Source organism: Salmo salar, chromosome ssa05 (assembly GCF_905237065.1).
Source record: "Salmo salar chromosome ssa05, Ssal_v3.1, whole genome shotgun sequence".
NCBI classification, from domain to species: Eukaryota; Metazoa; Chordata; class Actinopteri; order Salmoniformes; family Salmonidae; genus Salmo; species Salmo salar.
Window position 1 is genome coordinate 65,975,860 of NC_059446.1, and position 25,667 is coordinate 66,001,526.

The 25,667-nt window shown below is 42.3% G+C and overlaps 1 protein-coding gene across 2 annotated transcripts in view; it reads right to left on the bottom strand.

Moving 5' to 3' along the window:
- LOC106605505 (t-SNARE domain-containing protein 1) overlaps positions 1–21,485 on the bottom strand; it is a 135,990-nt gene extending 114,505 nt beyond the window's left edge. Inside the window, exon 1 of one of the 2 annotated variants that reach the window (XM_014201240.2) lies at positions 21,372–21,485. The gene's annotated coding sequence lies outside the window, so the exon portion shown is untranslated. The remainder of the gene's footprint in view (positions 1–21,371) is intronic. The other variant, XM_014201241.2, reaches the window with a different exon arrangement.
- Between the last annotated feature and the right edge of the window lie 4,182 nt (positions 21,486–25,667).

The following is a 25,667-nucleotide window of genomic DNA, read 5'->3' on the forward strand; positions in this document are numbered from 1 at the left end:
ATAAGAGTATTTTTCAATACACCCAAAACGCATAGTAAGAACCCTAGTAGCCTAATATCTCAAAGACTAGTTGATAAAATGTGCATAAGAAAGAAATGACATTCTAATGGAAATGTTTCACAATGATGTCATTAGGCAGAGCAGGCAACAGATGGCACACAGACAGCACAGTTGGGGACAGATATGCAGGGACAGACTGGCAGAGACAGGGAGTCTCAGGTAAGTTTGTTGAGTCTTTGTTTGGCAACATTATGAAAGGTTCTCAAATTTTTTTACTTGTAAAATAGGAACATAATTGGAAAATGCCATGGATACCCCCACTCTCAACTTAAACTGGTGACTGAACTAAGATTTGTTAAAGGCAATGGTATTGCTGTTGTGATTAGTTGTGTAGTTTTGGGTACCGGTAGTTAGGAGTACGGCAAACACCTTATTTCTTTGGTTGCTCAATATACATTTACCATATTACAATGTAGGCTATGTGTTACAGCACTACTTTTGGTGTCCCCCTCAGGAATTGCTCTTGAGAAAATTTAATGGAATTGTCCCCTCCAAAGTTAATATCAGATTTTCGCCCCTGTGTATACCACTCACTGAAACACAACGCACACACACACACACACACACACACACACACACACACACACACACACACACACACACACACACACACACACACACACACACACACACACACACACACACACACACACAAACCCAAGCACACACACACACACCCACATACACACACACACTGATCCTATATGTGTCTCTCATAGTTCGGCCAGTCACCCTTGTGAAGAGTGAGGTCTGAGCAGAGCAGAGGACTGCATGGTGATGTGACACAATGAGTGGATCCCACTGTGTCATTACTCATTGCCTTAGTGTTCCTGGTCCCTGCACCAGCTAGCCCCGCACACCCCTGGCCTTCACCCAGCCTCTCCCTCTCTGCCTGGCCTGGTGATGTCATCAACACTCGCCCTGGTCTCTGACTCACAATAGAGCTCTGTGATTGGCTGAGCAGAGGGTGTATTGACTGATACATCACTCCCCATCTTGTCTCTGAGGCTGGTGGTCCTCTATAGACATAGGGTTCTACTTGAGATTGCTTAGTACTACTACAATAAATCTACAGTACTTGACAATAGGCAAATAAAAATGGAATCAAATGTAGGGGAACATTATTAGGATATAACATGTTTTTCACTATCAATAATAAAGCAGCCATGAGTTCCCTGGTGATGGGAGAGTCTCTCTCTCTCTCTCTCTCTCTCTCTCTCTCACTCTCACTCTCTCTCATTCTATTCTCTCTCTCTCCATATTCCTTTTATTAATTTGTCGGCATAAGAAGCGTCTAATTGCAGCTCAAGCAGAGTGAGCCAGAGAGCTTTTCAAACAGCCCTCGGAAATCAAATTAATTGTTTTATGAGAGAGATAAGTCTAGGGTCATTTACACATCTTACATAAAGTTGTGAGATTATTAAATAATAATGCATTGAAAACCAGAGGGAAATATGTGTGTGTGTGCATGTGTGTGTGTGTGTTTGTGTGCACGCATGCGAGTGTGTGTACAAATCAAATCAAATTGTATTTGTCACATGCGCCTTACAGTGAAATTCTTACTTACAAGCCCTTAACCAACAATGCAGTTTTAACAAAAATAAGTGTTAAGTTCAAAATAGATAAGTAAAAAAATTTAAAAAGAAGAAAAATAACAAATACTAAGGGCAGCAGTAAAATGGGGTACTGGTACAGAGTCAATGTGCGGGGGCACCGGTTCGTTGAGATAATTGAGGTAATATGTACATGTAGGAAGAGGTAAAGTGACAATGCATAGATAACACACAGAGAGTAGCAGCAGTGTAAAAGAGGAGGGGGGGGTGGAACAGTGCAAATAGTTTGGGTAGCCATTTGATTAGCTGTTCAGGAGTCTCATGGCTTGGGGGTAGAAGCTGTTTAGAAGACTTTTGGACCGAGACTTGGCGCTCCGGTACCGTTTGCCGTTCCATGCCATGTCAGTGTGAGAGCGAGTTGGAGGTGTGCTACAGAACATCCCTGTGAGAAATTGTGGGACCCATGTTGCCAGTAAATGCAGCCTTGGTAGGAGGGCAGACAGACAGACTGGCTTGTCTCAACCCTGACAGAGAGCATCATTTACCCCTTCCTGTGATTCTGAATCAGTCCCTGACTCCTCTCACAGCTGCCATTATGATCAGAGCTAGGCTCAGCACAGCGAGAGGGAGTCAGGCAACTGAGCAGAAATTACCCAACAAGCTGGACACAAATGCTCTGTGTGTGTGTGTCAGCCTTTGAGTATTACACAGAAATTATTTTCTTATGAATGCTTGTGCATTTGTCATGTAAGAACATGTGATATATACAGTTGAAGCCGGAAGTTTACATACACTTAGGTTGGAGTCATTAAAACTCGTTTTTCAACCACTCCATAGATTTCCTGTTAACAAACTAGAGTTTTGGCAAGTCAGTTAGGACATCTACTTTGTGCATGACATGTCCATAAGCCATTTTGCCACTTTGGAAGTATGCTTGGGGTCATTGTCCATTTGGAAGACCCATTTGCGATCAAGCTTCAACTTCCTGACTGATGTCTTGAGACGTTGCTTCAATATATCCACATAATTTCCCCTCCTCATGATGCCATCTATTTTGTGAAGTGCACCAGTCCCTCCTGCAGCAAAGCACCCCCACAACATGATGCTGCCACCCCAGTGCATCACGGTTGGGATGGTGTTCTTCGGCTTGCAAGCGTACCCCTTTTTCCTCCAAACATAACAATTGTCATTATGGCCAAACAGTTATATTTTTGTTTCATCAGACCAGAGGACATTTCTCCAAAAAGTACGATCTTTGTCCCCATGTGCAGTTGCAAACTGTAGTCTGGCTTTTTTATGGCGGTTTTGGAGCACTGGCTTCTTCCTTGCTGAGCGGCCTTTCAGGTTATGTCGATATAGGACTCGTTTTACTCTGGATATAGATACTTTTGTACCTGTTTCCTCCAGCAACTTCACAAGGTGCTTTGCTGTTGTTCTGGGATTGATATGCACTTTTCGCACAAAAGTACGTTCATCTCTAGGAGACAGAACGCATCTCCTTCCTTAGCGGTATGACAGCTGCGTGGTCCCATGGTGTTTATACTTGCGTACTATTGTTTGTAAAGATGAACGTGGTACCTTCAGGCATTTGGAAATTGCTCCCAATGATGAACCAGACTTGTGGAGGTCTACAATTTCTTTTCTGAGGTCTTGGCTGATTTCTTTAGATTTTCCCATGATGTCAAGCAAAGAGGCACTGAGTTTGAAGGTAGGCCTTGAAATACGTCCACAGGTACACCTCCAATTGACTAAAATGCTTCTAAAGCCATCACATCCTTTTCTGTAATTTTTCAAGCTGTTTATGGCACAGTCAACTTAGTGTATGTACATTTCTGACCCACTGGAATTGTGATACAATTAATTGTAAGTGAAATAATCTGTCTGTAACCAATTGTTGGAAAAATTACTTGTGTCATGCACAAAGTAGTTGACTAACCAACTAGCAAAAACTCTAGTTTGTTAACAAGAAATTTGTGGAGTGGTTGAGAAACAAGTTTTAATGACTGCCCGAGTTACACCAGGAACGCACAATCAGTGCTCAAACTGTCCGCAATAGGCTTAGAGAGGCTGGACTGACGGCTTGTAGGCCTGTTGTAAGGCAGGTCCTCACCAGACATCACCGGCAACAACGTCGCCTATGGACTGGCAAAAAGTGCTCTTCACTGACGAGTCAAGGTTTTGTTTCACCAGGGGTGCTGGTCGGATTCATGTTTATCGTCGAAGGAATGAGCGTTAAACCGTGGCCTGTACTCTGGAGTGGGATCAATTTGGAGGTGGAGGGTCCATCATGGTCTGGGGCGGTGTGTCACAGCATCATCGGACTGAGCTTGTTGTCATTACAGGCAATCTCAATGCTGTGCGTAACAGGGAAGACATCCTCCTCCCTCATGTTGCACCCTTCCTGCAGGCTCATCCTGACATGACCCTCCAGCATGACAATGCCACCAGCCATACTGCTCGTTCTGTGCATGATTTCCTGCAAGACAGGAATGTCTGTGTTCTGCCATGGCCAGCCAAGAGCCTGGATCTCAATCCCATTGAGCACGTCTGGGACCTGTTGGAGGGTGAGGGCTAGGGCCATTCCCCCAAGAAATGTCTGGGAACTTGCTGGTGCCTTGGTGGAAGAGTGGGTTAACATCTCACAGCAAGAACTGTCAAATCTGGTGCAGTTCATGAGGAGGAGATGCAGTACTTCATGCAGCTGGTGGCCACACCAGATACTGACTCTTACTTTTTATTTTGACCCCTCCTTTGTTCAGGGACACATAATTACATTTCTGTTAGTCACGTGTCTGTCGAACTTGTTCAGTTTATTTCTCAGTTGTTGAATCTTGTTATGTTCACACAAATATTTACACATGTTAAGTTTGCTGACAATTAACGCAGTTGATAGTGAAAGGACGTTTCTTTTTATGCGGAGTTTATGTATATATTTCACACACACACTCAAACCGGCAAGAGACAAATAAGAAGAGAAGAGAAGTAGTTCAACAATGATCTGTCATTGAGCTTGAAATAATAAGATCACCACTGTAGACTGTCCACTGTCCCCAATGACTCTGGTCACTGAATATTAGCTGTCTTTATACTAACTACTATTTATCTTCCCTTGTCCCAGCAGGCCATTCTGCCCTTCATCAGCCCAAGACCCAGCCAGCTCCGACAAAGAGATGTCTGGTCTGCTAACTAGTGACGTCATCTCAGACATTCTGATTCACATTGTGATGGATGGATCCTTTCTACTTTACTTCCGCTGATTCAGGCTTATTATGTCATAAAGGGTCCGGAAATATGATTCTGATACAATTGGATAGATGTTCTAACCCAGAAATGTCTTTTGGAATGTTGCCCAGTTCCATAATGTGTCATAATGACTCTGGTCCTGGCCTGAGTCTCTGGGTCTGAGGATGGTTTCAGGTCAGGATGGATGGTCAATATTCACTCCACACAGGCATCATCATCATCATCATCAGAAAAAATCATTAAAGGTCTGGCACATGCTTGGCCCTCAAAACAAGTAAAATTACAATAATCAATAAGTACCTTTTACTGAACACTATTTGAAATCGACATGGCAAAAAGGTCAGCTACCATTTGGCGGCCTGCATCTTTGCCGTTAGCGCTAACCTAATTAAAGCTATTGCTAATCTGATAATATTATCTTGCAACCTGCTGGCCATTGTTCAACAAGGTCACACTCATACTGAGCTGCTAAGCAGGCACTCATACGTGTCTTCAGAAACAGATAACTACATTTATTTATGTATGTGTGTGTGTGTGTGTGTGTGTGTGTGTGTGTGTGTGTAAGCTAAGATCAAATGTTGCCTTGATAACCCAATAATAACAACTGTAAACAACATACAAACAACACAAAGCAGATGGTCTCCAAGGTCCTTGTGTCCATGGTGATGTGTTTTCAGATATCAATGAGGACAGTCAGGTCATTCTGTCTATGGTGTTGTGTTTTCAGACATCAATGAGGACAGTCAGGTCATTCTGTCTATGGTGTTGTGTTTTGCTAATGCTCTCACTTTCTCTATTCCATCTCTCTCTCTTTCTCTTTCTGTCCATTCCCTAAAAAAAGACCTAAGGCCAATAAACTGACTCTCTAACAACAAAAGTAAGAGGAAAAAAGAAAAGCAAGAAAAAACATCTATGGACAGTGAAATTGCCCTGTCACATCAAAATACTCATTATTGAGATAAATCACCCCATTCTATTCCCCAAATAATCTCCACCCCCCACCGATCACCAGCACCTGTTATCACAGCAACACACACACACACACACACACACACACACGCACACACACGCACACACACGCACACACACACACACACACGCACACGCACGCACGCACACACACACGCACACGCACACACACACACACGTTATTTAACCGTCTTATAAACAGTCTCTTGAATGATGACGAGACAATCAAAAATATGATCCCATTATGTGACTCCTTATTAAAACACATCAACGCTTAGATATATGGGGGCCATACAGTGCTTCATTTCAGCCGGATCCTACCGAAACAGGATCCGACACCTGTCGTTTTTGGATTGTTTTGTTCCGGAACCGATTTGGCCGGATCCGGTAACTCTTTTGGCATGACAAATTATTTTCACTTTTTGCAATGTAAAATTCATAATAAAAGCTATCAAAAAGTTAATTTGAGTTGCCTCCTCATTAATTCTATGTTTGTCAGTGTCAAAGTAGCCTGTCATTTCTATCATGTGTGCAGTATTATAGTGCTTTCAAGACAACTGGAAACTCAGGAAAAAAAAACGAGGTCAAATCATTATGTCAGTGATTTTCTGGTTGTAAAGGCGCCTGAGTCCCAGCCTTGGAATTCCGAGTTGGATGACCATTCAAAATGAATTTGCCCAGTCGGTACTAGTTTTTTCCCAAGTTCCCAGGTGCCTTGAATGCACTGAAGTTGTAAGTAGGACATTTCCAGTTCCGAATTCCGAGTTCCCAGTTGTTTTGAACGCAGCATTCAAAAAGATTATGCCAAAGTATCCAGTCATGTAGATTTGCATGAAATGTGTTTATAAAAGGCAAACATTTTCCCAGACCCTAGGCCACTAAAAATGTTCCCCATGTGTGCAACTTCTCTAACGCTTCTACTCTACAGCTCTATGCCACTATGCAAATGAAATGATGCAATGTTTAATTATTGTCATCAAGGGGAATTTTTTCTCATGTGTTTTCCGGTACCTCAGAGCTCCCCCTCGTACTCTCTTTTTGTTCCTGTACCTCACGATTTACAAATTCAGCACTAGGACCATACAAGTGCATTATAATTTGCATTAACATTATAATTTAAAGTTCAATGGGTTCGCATGCACAAAGTGTTGATTTATTGTGACAAAACGCTAAATTGTAGTTGGTCCCATCCGATAACATGGCCCACGTTAGCCCTATGCTAACCTCAACAGGTGGCACTGATTATATCCTGGCGCAACTTCCTCATCAGCCTATGAAATATCTTATAATTTATATCCACAAACCAATGGCATTTCTTAAAATAGGTCAACCCTGGCAACTAGAGGGATATTTTAAACCTACAAATTCATGGTTTACTTGTTGTGTTGGTCTGTAACAAAATGTAATGTCCCAATATTGCACTGATGCATCCTTGACTAACGTTTGACAACATTTTCCCTTTTTCGCATATATGACAAAATCCCACATTTTTGTTCATCAGTTTCACACACACCCATGTACTATTATGAGAAAAATATAAATTAGGTCCTTAAAACATGTAAGTTTATCATACATTGTAAAAAAAACCTGAAGAGCCTTATAGATTTGTCAAAAAGCAGTTACAGTTGAAGTCGGAAGTTTACATACACTTAGGTAGGAGTCATTAAAACTTGTTTTTCAACAACTCCACAAATTTCTTGTTAACAAACTATAGTTTTGGTAAGTCGGTTAGGACATCTACTTTGTGCATGACACAAGTCATTTTTCCAGTAATTGTTTACAGACAGTTTATTTCACTTATAATTCATTTTATCACAATTCCAGTGGGTCTGAAGTTTACATACACTAAGTTGACTGTGCCTTTAAACAGCTTGGAAAATTCCAGAAAATGTTGTCATGGCTTTGGAAGCTTCTGATAGGCTAATTGACATAATTTAAGTCAATTGGAGGTGTACCTGTGGATGTGTTTCAAGGCCTACCTTCAAACTCAGTGCCTCTTTGCTTGACATCATGGGAAAATCAAAAGAAATCAGCCAAGTCTGGTTCATCCTTGGGAGAAATGTCCAAATGTCTGAAGGTACCGCGTTCATCTGTACAAACAATAGTACGCAAGTATAAACACCATCAGAACACGCACCCGTCATACTGCTCAGGAAGGTGACGTGTTCTGTCTCCTAGAGATTAACGTACTTTGGTGCGAAAACTGCAAATCAATCCCAGAACAACAGCAAAGCATCTTGTGAAGATGCTGGAGGAAACAGGTACAAAAGTATCTATATCCAGAGTAAAACGAGTCCAATATCGACATAACCTGAAAGGCCGCTCAGCAAGGAAGAAGCCACCGCTCCAAAACCGCCATAAAAAAGCCAGACTACTGTTGAAACTGCACACGGGGACAAAGATGGTACTTTTTGGAGAAATGTCCTCTGGTCTGATGAAACAAAAATATAACTGTTTGGCCATAATATCCATCGTTATGTTTGGAGGAAAAAGGGGGATGCTTGCAAAGCCAAAGAACACCATCCCAACCGTGAAGGACGGGGGTGGCAGCATCGTGTTGTGGGGGTGCTTTGCTGCAGGAGGGACTGGGGCACTTCACAAAATAGATGCCATCATCAGGAAGGGAAATTCTGTGAATATACTGAAGTAACATCTCAAGACATCAGTCAGGAAGTTAAAGCTTGGTCGCAAATGGGTCTTCCAAATGGACAATGACCCCAAGCATACTTCCAGAATTGTGGCAAAATGGCTTATTAAGGACAACAAAGTCAAGGTATTGGAGTGGCCATCACAAAGCTATGACCTCAATCCCATAGAAAAGTTGTGGGCAGAACTGAAAACGAGTGTGCGAGCAAGGAGGCCTACAAACCTGACTCAGTTACACCAGCTCTGTCAGGAGGAACGGGCCAAAATTCACCCAACTTTACTGTGGAAGCTTGTGGAAGGCTACCCGAAACGTTTGACCCAAGTTAAACAATTTACAGGCAATGCTACCAAATATTAATTGAGTGTATGTAAACCTCTGACCCACTGGGAATGTGATGAAAGAAATAAAAGCTTAAATAAATCATTCTCTCTACTATTATCCTGACATTTCATATTCTTAAAATAAAGTGGTGATCCTAACTGAAATAAGACAGGGAATTTTTATTTGGATTAAATGTCAGGAATTGTGAAAAACTGAGTTTAAATGTATTTGGCTAAGGTGTATGTAAACTTCCGACTTCAACTGTATGTAGGCTATCGTTGTCCTCATTGCTTCTCATGGCACACACTGCTAAAGCGGTTGACTCGCAATTGATAGTGCACTTTAACTGTGCACCCCTTGTAAAATATTAGCTCAAAAGTATTGTACAGTTCCTGTACCTAAATATAAACCCTACCGGCACCCAACATAAGTACTGGTACCTATTTAAGTCCAAGTCGAGCACTGTACACTACATGTAAATTATCAATTCAAAGGGGGGGGTTGAGATTCGAACCCTTGCCACAATCTGTGACAATTACATGTAATAGGCACTTTACACAGAGAGCAATTTGACCAGTCAGTGAAATACACATGATAGTTGCTTTGATGATCAGAACATGCTGTTGGGCATGCTGCCCATCCATGAACAAAGGTTGGAAGGCGTCCAACTACTTCAACGATTTTAATTGGCTGATTAACTTGTGCCAGGATATAAATCAGTGCCACTCGTTGAAGTTAGCATGAGGCTAACTTGTACCACGTTATCTGATGAGACGAGCTACGATTTAACGTTTGGTCACATGCAAGTACATTTTAATTGGCTGATATGCATTTTGTGTGTGAGAACCCATTTAATTTTAAATGCTTGCTTATGTTCGGAAGTATGTTTGCAAGTCTGACATGCAGTCTAGCAATATGAAACACACACATACACCCCCTCCTAAAACAAGCTGGTTAATGATAACAAAATAGCAACAAACAAACAGTGAACCTGACACTATCTCCCTCCCTCCCTCTCAGGTGTTCACCCCCGAGGTCGACCCCCCTATCATCACCCCATTCTGATCTCCAGATCGGTGGATGAGGGGATAAAATAAAGGACTAAAGGAGGGGGAGCTGTCTTTGTATGGAGCTGGAGCCCACAAAGGTAGTGTTATCTCTGTTTATTCTCTGTCACAGTGCTGGCCCTGGGGATCCGAACACAAGCAGACAAGCTGGCCAAGACACACACACACACCCACTACAGCACACAGACCGAGGAGGGATCTAGGCTTCACACGCATCACACTCACAGGCAGGTTGATCTCTGTCTGTGTCTACCAGCATGTGTATATCAAATAACAAACATACAGCTTCACCAATGGGCTTAGCCGTGTCTCTCAAGAGGAGAGGGTTAGGAGGAAGGGTTAAATCCATCAAAGTGTACTAAAGCCCTGTTCACACAGCCTATACTGGAGGATGATCAACACTTCCTGGATGTAACGCAGTGCTTCCATTCCAACTGGTTCTTTATTAACTGCTTTAGCCTAGTCAGCTTTCAACTAGAGACAGACAATACCCCTTAAACATTCCATTACACACAAGTGTAACCAACCGGATTTCGAACCTGAGTCTTCTGCTCGGCTCGTGAATGTGTTAGGTCGCAGTGCTAAAAACTAGACATTGGTTTTGGAGCTAACGCAAGTCATCAGTTCTCAGGCAAGGTTTACTGCGAGGGGGATTTCAACAAACCACCTGTGTTACAGAAGCGTCTGAAATAAATCTCCCATTACTATAACCACTGAGGTGTTATGAGTTTCCACGGTGATGAGTTGGCTGTCTAGACTGGCGGAGGTATGAGGTATGAAACGAGGCCCAGACTCAAACTCTCACCACAGTCAGTCTGCTCTGCCTGCTGGGCGGATCGCGCCAGGCACCCACAGGGGAGAAAAGAGTTATCGGTCCCCAGTCACACTACAGCTCTCTCCCCTCCCTAATTGGCCAAACAGCTTAATTGGCCATGGAAATCATAGAGACAGCGGTTCTGGCAGCAGCCTTAATACGCTGAAGAAGACACCTTTACTTAAGTAAAGTTGGGCTTGGTGAGGTGTCTATGGCAATGCACTGACTGAAGCGGCATCATTTCATTTACCACTGGAAAGGAAAGCTGAGAGATTACAACAAGACAGTGTGAAGGAGGCTGTACCAATGATTTCAGCAGCACTGCAAAGCTACTTACTTTTAACTACAGTGTCTGTCTTCCTAAAGAAATGTAAAAACAATTGCTGTTTTTCAGCCTTTGTTCCCTAAATGTATTAAACAAAGTGCTAATTTGAGAGTGGTTTTATTTCCTGCTAAAATAATTTGTTAGGGAATCTTCTACTCACAGATACATTATAGTGTAGTTATGTTGCGATTGGGTGGGCAAATAGCATGCAATGATTATGAGAGCACTTTAAAGAGAATCTTTGAATCTTCAATCTGTTTATACGAGTAGGTATACAGGTCAGGATCACATGATTTATTGCACTGCACAGACAAATTATTGATTGATCAATCAATTGTAATTTGTTGTTGTATTGTCCAACATGGACATTGCAGGTGAAAACTTTTTTTAGGGATGAGAGAGCAACAATTAAAACAGTAGAAAAAGAAAAAACAACATGGAACAAAGTCACGTCCATGACTGAGGAAGACTTCTAAAGGAGATCACAATTACAAACATCCCACTGGGCACAGACGTCAGTTCATCGTCTAGTTATGATTTACAATGAGTTGTCAACTAACGTAAATTCATGAATGAAGGGCGACCTTCACAGCCAATAGAGAACAGAGGGGGTGAAGGACCTTGACAGTTTCATTTGTTTCAGAGGACTTAAGAGGTGGTCCTCTCTGCACTTGTTTGATTGGATTGTCAATGTGTGTGTGTGTGTGTGTGTGTGTGTGTGTGTGTGTGTGTGTGTGTGTGTGTGTGTGTGTGTGTGTGTGTGTGTGTGTGTGTGTGTGTGTGTGTGTGTGTATGTGACAGGCTCTCACATGCTTATGAATGTGGAGTGGTGAGAATGTGATGGTCCTGAAGGGAAATTGTTCAATATTCTACAAACGTCCTCTCGTTAATCTGCGCTCATAAAGGACTACAGAGAAAATACTTTATCTGACCTCTTTTTAAACTAAGTATTCAGGAAGAAGGCAAAAAGCACAACCTTCCCACTTTACATATCATGGTATCATATCACAGTGTCCCCGTCATACAGAAACCCCCAGAATTCAACACCGATATGTCAGTCACATGACGACATTTTAGAACACCAATTTAAAAAGATTAAGAATAACAGTAAAAGCATCTAAACCACAATTATTTCATTTCTGAGAGGCAAGTTTTTGTCTAACAAACTGAGGAGTGTGTTCTGGGGCCAACAGTACACATCCAGCTGGTGAAACCTAATCTCCCGGGGCGATGGAAAGGAGGCGAGCAGACGTCCAAGTCAACAGAGAGGCAGACCAAGACTCTGACCCCCAAGTTGGCCACCGCGCTACACACACACACACACAACACACAGACACATATACACACACACCGATGCCCCGAGTGCTCACACAAGCCCACGGCTCAGTGACAAATGGAAGGGTGTGCTGGCATATTTCAGTAGGCCAGCTGCACCCACAGTGTGTGTGTGTGTATGTGAGAGAGAGAGAGAGAGAGAGAGAGAGAGAGAGAGAGAGAGAGAGAGAGAGAGAGAGAGACAAAGAGAGAGACAAAGAGAGAGACAAAGAGAGAGACAAAGAGAGAGACAAAGAGAGACAGACAGACAGACAGACAGACAGACAGACAGACAGACAGACAGACAGACAGACAGACAGACAGACAGACAGACAGACAGACAGACAGACAGACAGACAGACAGACAGACAGACAGACAGACAGACAGACAGACAGACAGACAGACAGACAAAGTGAGATCAGCCTACTGCAAACTGACAGAAAGTCCAAATAATTCCCTTGCCAAAAAACAAAGAAAGAAAATATTCAGATATCTGCTCTAAAATCATCTTCTAGGAATTGCTTTTCATACGTTTTAATTCTCATGTCTCTGATAAAACATTAGCACCGGAATACTAATATGTGTCTGAAAACATCCTCTGGATAAAGCCAGTCGTGCCGTTCCATGACTGGATGGGTGGTCCCAGATTTGTCCGTGGTGGAGCAGCTTGTGGACTTGGCCTGCCATGAGAAAGAGTAATGGTATTTGGCAGATGAACCAAAAACTACTGTGGCTCCCCCTTCCTTACCCTCCTACCCTACTGCAGAGAAACAAACACCCTGCATGAAGGGATGCCATCATTGCCATGCATCAATGGCTGTCAATGGGAGGCCTGCCTGACTGAGTCCCACTGCCAGTGCTGCCAGCCTACATGGCTCATCCCTGGCTCTGTGTCTGGGAGACCTGTGGGAGTCTTCTTCCCAGGGGAGGGTGGCTGTTCTGGGCTTGGCATTAGGAGAGGCAGCCTCTTCCTCTGTGGTTGTGGGGCTTCCTGACCCTTGCTGGGGAGAGGAGCAGATGGCCAACTGGACATCCACACTGTGGCCTTCTGGTGCCTCTCTCTCTGCCTGCCACATATGCTTCACCCTGTGGCTATCTGTTTCCTGGATCCCTCACAGCATCACCATGGCTACACAACCCCCAGAAAGAGAAGGGGGGAACACACATGCACACACACATGGCTGCACATGGTTAATGTCTATGGCGAAAACATTTTAAATACTATTGAACAATGAATAATGTGTGAGAAGATGTATCACAGTACATGAAGCAGAATCATTAGGACTATAGCCAACCATCAAGAGATAAAATGACATTTCAGAAAAACACAACAAAATAGGCAACTATGTGTAAACGCAGCCCAAATCTGATCTTTTTGCCACTAACTGGTCTTTTGACCAATCAAATCAGATATTTTCATATCATATCGTTTTCAGAGCTGATCGGATTGGTCAAAATACTAATTAGTGAAAACAAGATCAGAATTGGGCTACCTGTGTAAACAAAGCCCAATAGACATGGCTGGGACTTTTGGTTCTGACAAGATAATCACAACCCTGCAGCAATGACATTCATCAACACAGAAAACACCTCAGTCATCTGGGCACGCACACTTGTGGACATTCAAACTGAGGCTCAAGCTGTGTATAGTGACATACTGTAAGTGTGACATAATTTATCATAATTCTCAAGCTGGCGAGGGACGTGATTGCATACATTGGGTCAGGGTGACACTTTTCTGGAATCTTGACTCTGACGCTTCATAGCAGATGGTGGTAACTATCCATCTGCAGTGTGTTTGTGAGTCATGATAATCATGACAAATACCCAAAGGTAGTAGGCATCAAAAAATGTGCAATGTGTTGCTTCCACAAATGGAGAATTATGAGTGCTCTAAACAAAAAAAGTTACATTTCAATTAACATAATAGATGGTTGTTTTAATTTAATATCTGTGTTGTGATATGTAGTGTGTGATGGAACATAAAAAAATGTTTTTAACCTATTTTAACCACACTAATTTTGCGTGTCTAATTTTCTGACCCATGTACACACATAGGTCTACACACCAACACACACTTTATTAATAGATCATCAATTTCTCCTGCTTATTTTTTTCTGGATGTTTACTTTCCTTCTCCAGCATAGTAAACTCTGGCATCTCATTGCCCTTGCCAATACTTCCTGGAACGAACAGAGTTGTGAGGCAGAACCAGGAACTAATTTCATTAGCGTCTGGCTGCCATTGGTGAATAATTAGGAGCTGTCCTCCGTCTGCACTAGCCCGGCCCAGAGTTCTGAGAGGTTAATAACCAGTAACAATCAATTACTTAACTAATCTGATACGATCAATAAGGTCCTCCAATTGACAAAGCATGTAGCCAGAAGAGGGGCAGAATACGATAAAACCATCGACATGAGGTAATGGGATGTTTTGCTAGAATAGACAATAAAATAACATATGGTGTACATTTACTATGTGTATGTATTTACAGTTATAAGTGTTAATGGTGATATTACACTGGTGGAATCTGCAGAATCCAAACTGCTCAAAAACTAGACCAATGAAGTTTATAATGTTTGTTATAATAAAATGAAAAGCGGTCCAAGCCCTAAAGTGTTCCCCGTGGTAGGTTGCCACATCAAAATAACTACTTGGTTTTCACCATGAGAGTTTATTCTCAGGTAAAAAAAGACAGAATAATGAATAGAATAATAATAATAATAATAATAATAATAAGCAGAATAATAATAGAAAGCAGCCAAACTGGAACACCAAAATTGGTGCTTTTATGGAGGTTTGTTATAGTCTGTCTCCCATTTGACACATACACTGGACATTTGATTTGCCTGACCCAGTCTCTGTGTCATCTGAGAGAACATTGGCATACCGGCAGACATTTAATTGTCCATTCAACCCATTAGTCGGCTTCTCTTGTATCGGAGTGCATCTGGGTTCACATGAGAACTGATTATTTTAAATAACGTTTAACCCTCCGTCCAGGCATTACTCACACATCACAGACCACTGGCCTTGTTATTGGGAGTCGGAGATGGCCACACACCCTTGTCTGTCTTGATCCACAAATTAGTAAATCCACAGCCATGGCCTACTCCTCCATTTGTCTCCTTCCTTCACAATGGGGCCTCAATTACCACCCAGGATTCAGTGACTTACTTACAGTATGCAATCATAGCAATTACCATCCCATCTGACCATCTCACCCCAGCTCATGCTCAACATAATCTTTCGATTGGCAGAAAAATTGTTTTTAATGACATGCCTTTTTTACATATATATTGAAAATTGCTCCCTTAATTCCACTACCATTGTGATGACTTGTTGTTGAATTACTATTTTTTTTCCTGCCTGGGCAATCTAATCAAGTTGACAGTGTAATGGAGAAAATGACCTTGGAATAGCAATTGATGCTGTCAGACAGTGCTTGATGATAATGCTGTAATTAATGAGAGTAGTTGACCTAGGAATCATTTGATAATACAGGCATATTAATAACTGAATGACAACCTCAAGAGTTCATCATCAAGAGTTCCTCCCTCCTCCGATCTTTGAGATATGATTATTAGTTGGCAACAGCATCACAAACAATCAAATTCATCAAACAATGGATGGTTATGTCCTGATTCCATTTGATTTGAGGTGAGTCAGATTTAAAGGTCCTGATTTGGCCTCATTTTAGATTTGGTTGATTAAGAAATGCTAGTGGCCATGACTGAATTCAAACGTGTGGTTTGATGTGGGTGCTCTGTGTGTTCCAGTTGGGAAGCGTTAACCAAATTATTTAGCCAATTAGCTTCAGCCGGTTGGCGTGCGATCGAGTTGGTTTGACTTTGGATAACCTATCTTTGGGGATAGTTAGGAACTGTCAAAGAATTACACAATGTAAATTAGATAATATTTTCATGTTGCACACCTTTTAGTTTTTGTATGTGAATTTATACGCTTTAATTGGTTTGAGGTTTTTAAGTAATTGAAATTTGGAGATTTTGGAATTTTAACATATTGTCCGATATACATTCTGTAATTTTCTGATGGTCCCTAACTAGCCCCATAGGGATATCCAAAGTCAACCCACATTTACCACTGGGATTACGATTGGGCCACCTGCAGCTGAATTCTGAATTGATGATTACTTGTGTGTTGCCAGTAGTGGGCATTTGGGCAGGATTGAAACAAACCCAACCTTTATTTACATTGTGATTCAGTTCACGACCTCAAGTCTCACAAAACTCTATTTTGGACGAGACTGACTTTTTGACCAAATTATCCTATTTACACTTTGTAGCCAATTTTGACAGTTGAATAAATGTCTCTGACTCATGTCGATGCCAGAATGTTTTCTAAATGAGAAGTTGTTTTTTTAAGGGACAATTGTTGTTCAGAGCACAAGGTGTGGCCAACGTGTAATCTAACTAACATACATACTGTCACTTTCCATTCAGCAGCACCAGGGAAAGGACCACATCAGGCCCACTGGCGGCATCTGTACAATGATTTAACCTCACCAGGACCATGGACAGCATTTATACAGGTTACCACCAGTCAACCTATTGAGACATCAGGACCACAGACAGGGTCTGTACAGTCATTCTAACTACACCAGGACCACTGACAGAGTCTGCACAGTGACTCTACCCATGTCAACCATGGACAGCACCTTTCAAAGTTACCGCCAGTCAATCTAATTTAAACTCAGCAAAACAAGAAACGTCCTCTCACTGTCAACTGCGTTTAATTTCAGCATGTGTAAATATTGGTATGAACATAACAAGATGCAACAACTGAGACATAAACTGAACAAGTTCCACAGACATGTGACTAACAGAAATGGAATTATGTGTCCCTGAACAAAGGAGGGGTCAAAATCAAAAGTAACAGTCAGTATCTGGTGTGGCCACCAGCTGCATTAAGTACTGCAGTGCATCTCCTCCTCATGGACTGCACCAGATTTGCCCGTTCTTGCTGTGAGATGTTACCCCACTCATCCACCAAGGCACCTGAAAGTTCCCAGACATTTATGGGGGAATAGCCCTAGCCCTCACCCTCCGATCCAACAGGTCCCAGACGTGCTCAATGGGATTGAGATCCGGGCTCTTCGCTGGCCATGGCAGAACACTGACATTCCTGTCTTGCAGGAAATCACGCACAGAACAAGCTGGTGGCATTGTCATGCTGGAGGGTCATGTCAGGATGAGTCTGCAGGAAGGGTGCAACATGAGGGAGGAGGATGTCTTCCCTGTAACGCACAGCATTGAGATTGCCTGCAATGACAACAAGCTCAGTCCGATGATGCTGTGACACACTGCCCCAGACCATGATGGACCCTCCAACTCCAAATTGATCCCACTCCAGAGTACAGGCCTCGGTGTAACTCTCATTCCTTCGACGATAAACGCGAATCCGACCATCACGCCTTGTGATACAAAACCGCGATTCGTCAGTGAGGAGCACTTTTTGCCAGTCTTGTCTGGTCCAGTGACGGTGGGTTTGTGCCCATAGGTGACGTTGTTTCCGGTAATGTGTGGTGAGGACCTGCCTTACAATAGGCCTACAAGCCCTCAGTCCAGCCTCTGTCAGCTTATTGCGGACAGTCTGAGCACTGATGGAGGGATTGTGCGTTCCTGGTGTAACACGGGCAGTTGTTGTTGCCATCCTGTACCTGTCCCGCAGGTGTGATCACATTCACGCAGATGAGTAGGGACCCTGGGCATCTTTCTTTTTGTGTTTTTCAGAGTCAGTAGAAAAGCCTCTTTAGTGTCCTAAGTTTTCACAACTGTGACCTTAATTGTCTACCATCTGTAAGCTGTTCGTGTCTTAACGACCTTTCCACAGGTGCATGTTCATTAATTGTTTATGGTTCACTGAACAAGCACGGGAAACAGTGTTTAAACCGTTTACAATGAAGATCTGTGAAGTTATTTGGATTTTTACGAATTATCTTTGAAAGACAGGGGCCTGAAAAAAGGATGTTTCTTTTTTTGCTGCGCTTATAATCCCTATTGAGCACTCTGTAGTAATGGCTATTTACTTTTCTCAGAAATAAGCTAAAGTATTTCAGCACACCAGTGCATTTATCTCCATGTTATCTAAGTATATCTCTATGTGCTCTTTGTTTTCATGTGTTGTTATAAAGGGAAAGAAAAAGCCAGGTTTGACATCAAACCTGGCCATCATTATTGTGCAGACTGCAGGTTTGGAGTATAGCTGCAGAGGGTGTAGGTGCTGTCCGTGGGCCTGATATGGTTAATAATAGGCGTGCCACTAGCGCCCGGCCTCGACAACATCCGGTGAAATTGCAGAGCGCGAAATTCAAATGACAAAAATCGTAATATTAAACACTCATGAAAATACAAGTGTCATACATCATTTAAAATCTTAACTTCTTGTTAATCCAGCCACTTTGTCAGATTTCAAAAAGGCTTTACGGCGAAAGCAAACCATGCGATTATCGGAGGACAAAGCCCCGCACACAAAAGCATTACATACATTTTCCAACCAAGTAGAGGCGTCACGAAAGTCAGAAATAGCGATAAAATAAATCACTTACCTTTGAAGATCTTCATCTGGTTGCAATCACAAGGGTCCCAGCTACATAACAAATGGTCCTTTATATCCCAAAAAAGTAAGTTTAGTTGGCACGCTTGACTCAGTAATCCACCGGTTTCCCTCGTTGAAAATGCATTCAAATGAATCCCGTAAGTTACCAATAAACTTCTTCCAAACAAGTCAAACAGCATTTCTAATCAATCCTCAGGTACCCTATTATGTAAATGAACGATACAATTTAAGACGGAGAATACCGGAGATCATTACCGGAGATAAATAACGAAACGCGCTACAAACACTACAGCCAAAATGGGAGCCACTTACAAAAACTACAAATTCTAGCTCATTTTTCAAAAACAAGCCTGAAACTCTTTCTAAAGACTGTTGACATCTAGTGGAAGCCCTAGGAACTGCAATCTGGGAGGTATTCCTTTTATATTCCCATTGCCAGTCATTGTAATCAGTGGTGAGCTGAAAAAAATAGTTTTCTGGATAGATTGTCCTCGGGTTTTTGCCTGCCATATCAGTTATGTTATACTCACAGACATTATTTTAACAGTTTTGGAAACTTTAGAGTGTTCTACTATCCAATACTGCCAATTATATGCATATCCTAGCTTCTGGGCCTGAGCAAAAGGCAGTTTACTTTGGGCACCTCATTCATCCAAACTTCCGAATACTGCCCCCTATCCCGAAGAAGTTTTAACATGCCTGACAAAAGTGAGAAGATAAGGCTGCATTTCCAGTGGTAGTTTCATGAACAGTCCACAGTGAGTGCTGCACTACAGAGGTGGACTGAGACAGAGAGAGGTGGGGATGAGTAATCTATAGGATGCACCCACAGAGAGAGAGAGAGAGAGAGAGAGAGAGAGAGAGAGAGAGAGAGAGAGAGAGAGAGAGAGAGAGAGAGAGAGAGAAGAGAAACAAGATTCTCTGGTCTGATGAAATGAAGATTGAACTCTTTGGCCTGAATGCCAAGCGTCACGTCTGGAGGAAACCTGGCACCATCCCTACGGTGAAGCATGTTGGTGGCAGCATCATGCTGTAGGGATGTTTTTTCAGGGGCAGGGACTGGGAGACTAGTCAGGATCGAGGCAAAGATGAACGGAGCAAAGTACAGAGAGATCCTTGATGAAAACCTGCTCCAGAGCGCTCAGGACCTCAAACTGGAGTGAAGGTTCACCTTCCAACAGGACAACGACCCTAAGCACACAGCCAAGAGAACGCAGGAGTGGCTTCGGGACAAGTCTCTGAATGTCCTTGAGTAGCCAAGCCAGAGCCCTGACTTGAACCCGTTTGAACATCCCTGGAGAGACCTGGAATTAAGTGTGCAGCAACATTCCCCATCCAACCTGACAGAGCTTGAGAGGATCTGCAGAGAAAAATGGGAGAAATTCCCCAAATACAAGTATGCTAAGCTTGTAGCGTCTTACCCAAGAAGACTCGAGGCTGTAATCGCTGCCAAATGTGCTTAAACAAAGTACCGAGTAAAGGGTCTGAATACTTATGCAAATGTAATATTTGTAATATGTTCGTTTGTTTTAATAAATTTGCAAAAATTTATAAAAATCCTGTTTTTACTTTATCATTATGGGGAATTGTGTATAGATTAATGAGGGGGAAAAAACGTAATACATTTTTTTTACATTTCAAATGCACCGTATAGAGTATTATTATGTGTAGTAATGTGTCAGAGTAAATATGGAGTATTATTATGTGTAGTAATGTGACAGAGTAAATGTAAAGTATTATTATGTGTAGTGATGTGTAATAATTTGATAAAAACGTAACAAAACCTGTAAACCTCATCCACGTATGACTTGCCACATCTATGACAACCGAAAGCACATCAGTAGCAGGGGAAGGAGCTGATTGGGCAGTCGGAAACCATGTGCAAACTAATTGGCTGAGAGACGGATAAACAGAGAGCATCAAGCATTGCTGATTGAAGCCGGCAGCATGCAGGCTGAGTGTTCTCATTCAGAGAGCTGAGGGTGGTTTAACAACAGACAGAGATAGAGTGATAAACAACATATACTGTACATCCAACAATCTATCTATTTTTCTATTCCTATATGTATCACTCCATCTCCCGCCCTCCATCTATGCATCCACCATCAGATGTTATATTGACTGACACACACACACACACACACACACACACACACACACACACACACACACACACACACACACACACACACACACACACACACACACACACACACACACACACACACACACACACACAGGCTAGACACATAGCATACTAACGAACTACAATAAATCTCAGTCCTTCCTGGTTCTGCTTCCTGGATGCAGCAACGGAAGAGCATCCTTAATGGCTTCCTCCCTTCCCCCTCATCCCTGCCTCCTCCTCATTCCCCCTTCTCTCTCTCTCCTTCCACTCCCTTTGTCTCTGACCGCAGCATTATTCAGATAACGAGAGAAAACAGCATGAAAAAGAGGGATGGATTTCCCACACATTACCTTCCTCTGGAAAGAGAGGGAGAGTGAGTGGTGTGCTCTGAGATTCAGCTCCAATTTAGCAGCAGCTTCCAGACAACTCCGGCTTAAACAACATCACATGACCTTCCGTCTGCTCCTGCAGCACAGTCATATGACAGCTTAGGCAGGAGAAATGCACTCTGGGATATGCAGTACAGAGTGGCAAATTGACTGCGGAAATCAAGGAACAATAGCAATTACAAAGATAGAAATGAAAACATTTAAAACGAATCAAAGTGGATTCATTGTTCTTAATGCTTCTTGATATGGGTAATCTATGTCTGTCATTTGTGTAATATACATTTCGCATGCGGAAATAGAAATGGGCTACATTTTTTACATCTAAAACTGGAAACACATGGTCATGTTGTGTTCTTCTATTCTTCCCAGTGAATTGTTTAATATCTGGGACATATCCTGTGATTTCAATGGTGTTGTGTTCCACTTAATGCAGCTATGAACCTTAGAGCAAGGAGAGTCTGCAGAGAGAAAGAGAGAGCTATACAGAGATACAGAAAGAGAGAGATTCACAGATAAAGTGCACGAGAGAGAGAGAGAGAGAGAGAGAGAGAGAGAGAGAGAGAGAGAGAGAGAGAGAGAGAATCTGTAAACAGGAGCTGTATCTGACCTCAGTGAGGTGAGTGTATAGTTGGCCAGTCACAGCCAGTGAATGGCAGAGAGGTAAGGAAGTGTAAAGGAGAGATTAATATTACATTAACCTGGGTGAAACAGGGTAAACCAGGATCTTCTGGGACCAGAGGTGACAACAGTCCTCATGGAGAGGCCGCACAGTCTCCACCATAGAAATAGGATTACTTGCTGGACCCGAGTCCACCCATCATGGCACATTGACTTGAATGGGAATGCCCGTTCTAGTAATTTTGTTTCTATGATCTTCACATTGGACTAGTATAGTAGCTATTAGATGAGCTCTGTGCAACAACTGCTATGGTGAGATGTTACTGTAGAAGCCTGGGTGACAAACTGGGCTCTCCAGGGGAAGAATGCCCTAACTAACATTGGCAAAATATCACACCTGCCTGCCTGCCTCTCTCTCTCTCTCTCTCTCTCTCTCTCTCTCTCTCTCTCTCTCTCTCTCTCTCTCTCTCTCTCTCTCTCTCTCTCTCTCTCTCTCTCTCTCTCTCTCTCTGTTGACCTTCACACCCTCACACTGGGTGATTATGGCAGCCACGGAGGGACGGAGGGATGGGACTACTGCCTAGTCTGTTCTCTTGGACGGTCAGTATTTCAGAAGCTTTTAGATTTGTTCTACATTCCCTGGTTCGTTTCTCTTTCAGTCATGCATGTCATCTCTTTCAGTCATGCATGACATCTCTTTCAGTCATGCATGTCATCTCTTTCAGTCATGCATGTCATCTCTTTCAGTCATGCAAGTCATCTCTTTCAGTCATGCATGTCATCTCTTTCAGTCATGCATGTCATCTCTTTCAGTCATGCATGGCAAGTGTGCAATCTAATATTACGATAGTCTGCTAAACTGTTACTGTTTACCGAAATCCAGCACTATTATCTCTGTCATTGTGTATGATATTGTATCTTGAAGTACAGTCTTCTGTAAAGCCCAGTCATCTTACTGCTGTCTGTGTTTTGTCTGATTGTTTGTACCACAGACTGAAGTAGAAATATAGGATCTCTATAACTGGTACACAGTACCATCTGTGGTTTCCATTTCAGACTGACATGTTTGGCCCATCGTCCGTAGTTCTATGGCAGGTTTTGGGCCATGTGCATCTCCTCTGAGTATAAGACTGCTGGCCAGAGAGAGGGAGGGAGGGAGGGAGGGAGGGAGGGAGGGAGGGAGGGAGGGAGGGAGGGAGGGAGGGAGGGAGGGAGGGAGGGAGGGAGGGAGGGTTGTAGTGAAACAAGAGAAATGCAGTAACAAGAACAGTTGCCTCCCTCAGTAACATTAGTTAGCTAGTTGTAACATTAGTGTCGTGTCTTTGGCATCATTAAACTGAAGACATGTTTATCAAATAACTCTCTGTAATTATTATTACGCGATTAAACTGATTAATCGTGTAACTGTAATTAACTAGAAGGTTGGGGCACCAAGGAAAATATTCAGATTACAAAGTTATAATTTTCCTAATATAACTTTCAGATATTATAATATCTGATCGATTTGTCTCCTCATTAATGATGTGTTATTTACCTCACGTCAATCTCATTCCAAACATCGTAAATTGTTGGTTATCTGCACGAACCCAGTCTTCACTATGAGTCATCCATACATCAACTGTCTTAAAATAATTTATTTACTAAACTAAATAATTCACAGAAATGCATAATCAAACAGATATGGTTACAAGGAAATGATAGGAGAATGTGCCCTAGTGGGCTAAACTGGCATGGCGGCTTGTTAGACAAAAGGGGGGGTGGGGTCAGCTGAGAAGGCACTACAGAGTTGATAAATATTAACAATTGAAATGCTAATCCTTTGCACATGAACGCTCACTCATTCGGGAACAATAGCAATCAATATATATATTTACACTCAGTGTGTCGTTGGGATCTTTGTTGAAAAGTTCTGTTCTGTTGGAGAGTTTTGTCCTCGCGTTCTCTCTCTCTCTCTCGGTTAGAATGGATATTTCAAAGTGACATTCATTAATGTCGTTATAGGACGGCTGTTTCGTTGGTCTTTGCATTCAATGATACCGAATTCCTAGCTGCAGACTAGTAATTAATATCAAAGACTTGTTATTATTCTGTCGGTTTCAATAGTCTAAGAGTTTAACCATGTGGTATGGTTAAAGTTCAGAACGAGGAATGCATGGTCAAACCTTGGCCCTCTCGTCTCGAGGTAAGCTGGTCTGGTGATAGAAAATCTGGGTGGGGTTTATATTCGGAACATAGAAAAGGCTGTCTCATGACGCCAGGTCCTGTCTGTGTCCCTGGGGACGTGCCGATGACTTGGTAAAACTTTAAACAGAAAATACAATTCTCTCACATTAACATCTTACAAGCATCCCAACATATTCCAAATAGCTTTATCCTTATTCATTAATTTTATACAACCATTAGATATAAGTCTCACAACTGAGGATATTATATAAACAGAGCCATGGTAATGTGGCCGTATTGTCTCTCATGAGTTTCAGAAAATTGTACCAAACGGACCAGTTCATAGCTGGATTCTTCATCGATCTTTTATACCTTCTCCAGAACATAAATGTTGTTCGGTTCCCCAGTCCTGTGAGGTGGAAGAATTCCTTTGTCTCTCTATGAAAACACTCTGTCTCTTTATACTGTGGCCATGAGGCGGGACATTTTCTTAGGAATTTACGACCGCTCAAACAGGGCCTGAGTAGGGGGAGGTAGGGGGATGGTACATAGAAAACCCACAGAGGGCAATGTCATGACATTAGTTAGTTGTTTTTTTGGAGGGGGGGTGTAACATTTTAGCAGCAGACTTTTTGTTCTATAGTACTTAGTTAGTTGATTGACTGCTCAGAAATTAGACTCTGTTACTATCTGTATGTAGTTCCAAATGCATCTAATTAAAACTGTTATAACTGCTGCTCAAAACTGTTATAACTGCTGCTCAAAACTGTTATAACTGCTGCGCAAAACTGTTAGAACTGCTGTGCAGAACTGTTATAAATGCTACGCAAAACTTTTATAACTGCTGCTCAAAGCTGTTAGTGGTATGTTCAATTTCAACTGTTAACATTATGGACGATGAATTCATCAAGAAGAATAAATTAAATGTAGATGTAGACAACAGAACAATGATACGTGGAAAGTTATACGGATAAAAGCAGATGAAGTTGTACTGATAAATACAGATATTTACAGCGACAACATTAGTTGATTTAGCTGACTCCTGCATCTTAACTCCCAATCACTGTCTACCTCTCAGACAGGGCTAGATGGTTAGACTGAGCCAACCACATCCCCAGCTAGCCTGGCACCCAAGTTGGTTGAAATCAAACTGGAACCTTTCTTCACCCCTTCAATTTGGACCTCATCCACCCCACAACTCATTGCAATTCATTTTTGAAAGAATGTTTCTGTTAAATACAGGGAATGCTGTGAACTTTCTGTGTGGTTGGGTTTTGAACAGCTCTGCCTCCATGACAACCTCCACAAGGGCTAGAACGTCCATGTTCTGGCGAGCAGTATGATTGATGCCACTTGACTTTAATGTCTCTAACTCAGCGTCTGTGGTGTCCATCAAGTCCTTGAGAACACAAATGGACTTGCTAATCGTGTTTGCTGCTTGCTCAGTCATGTCAGGACCCAAGCCCTTCAGGAAAT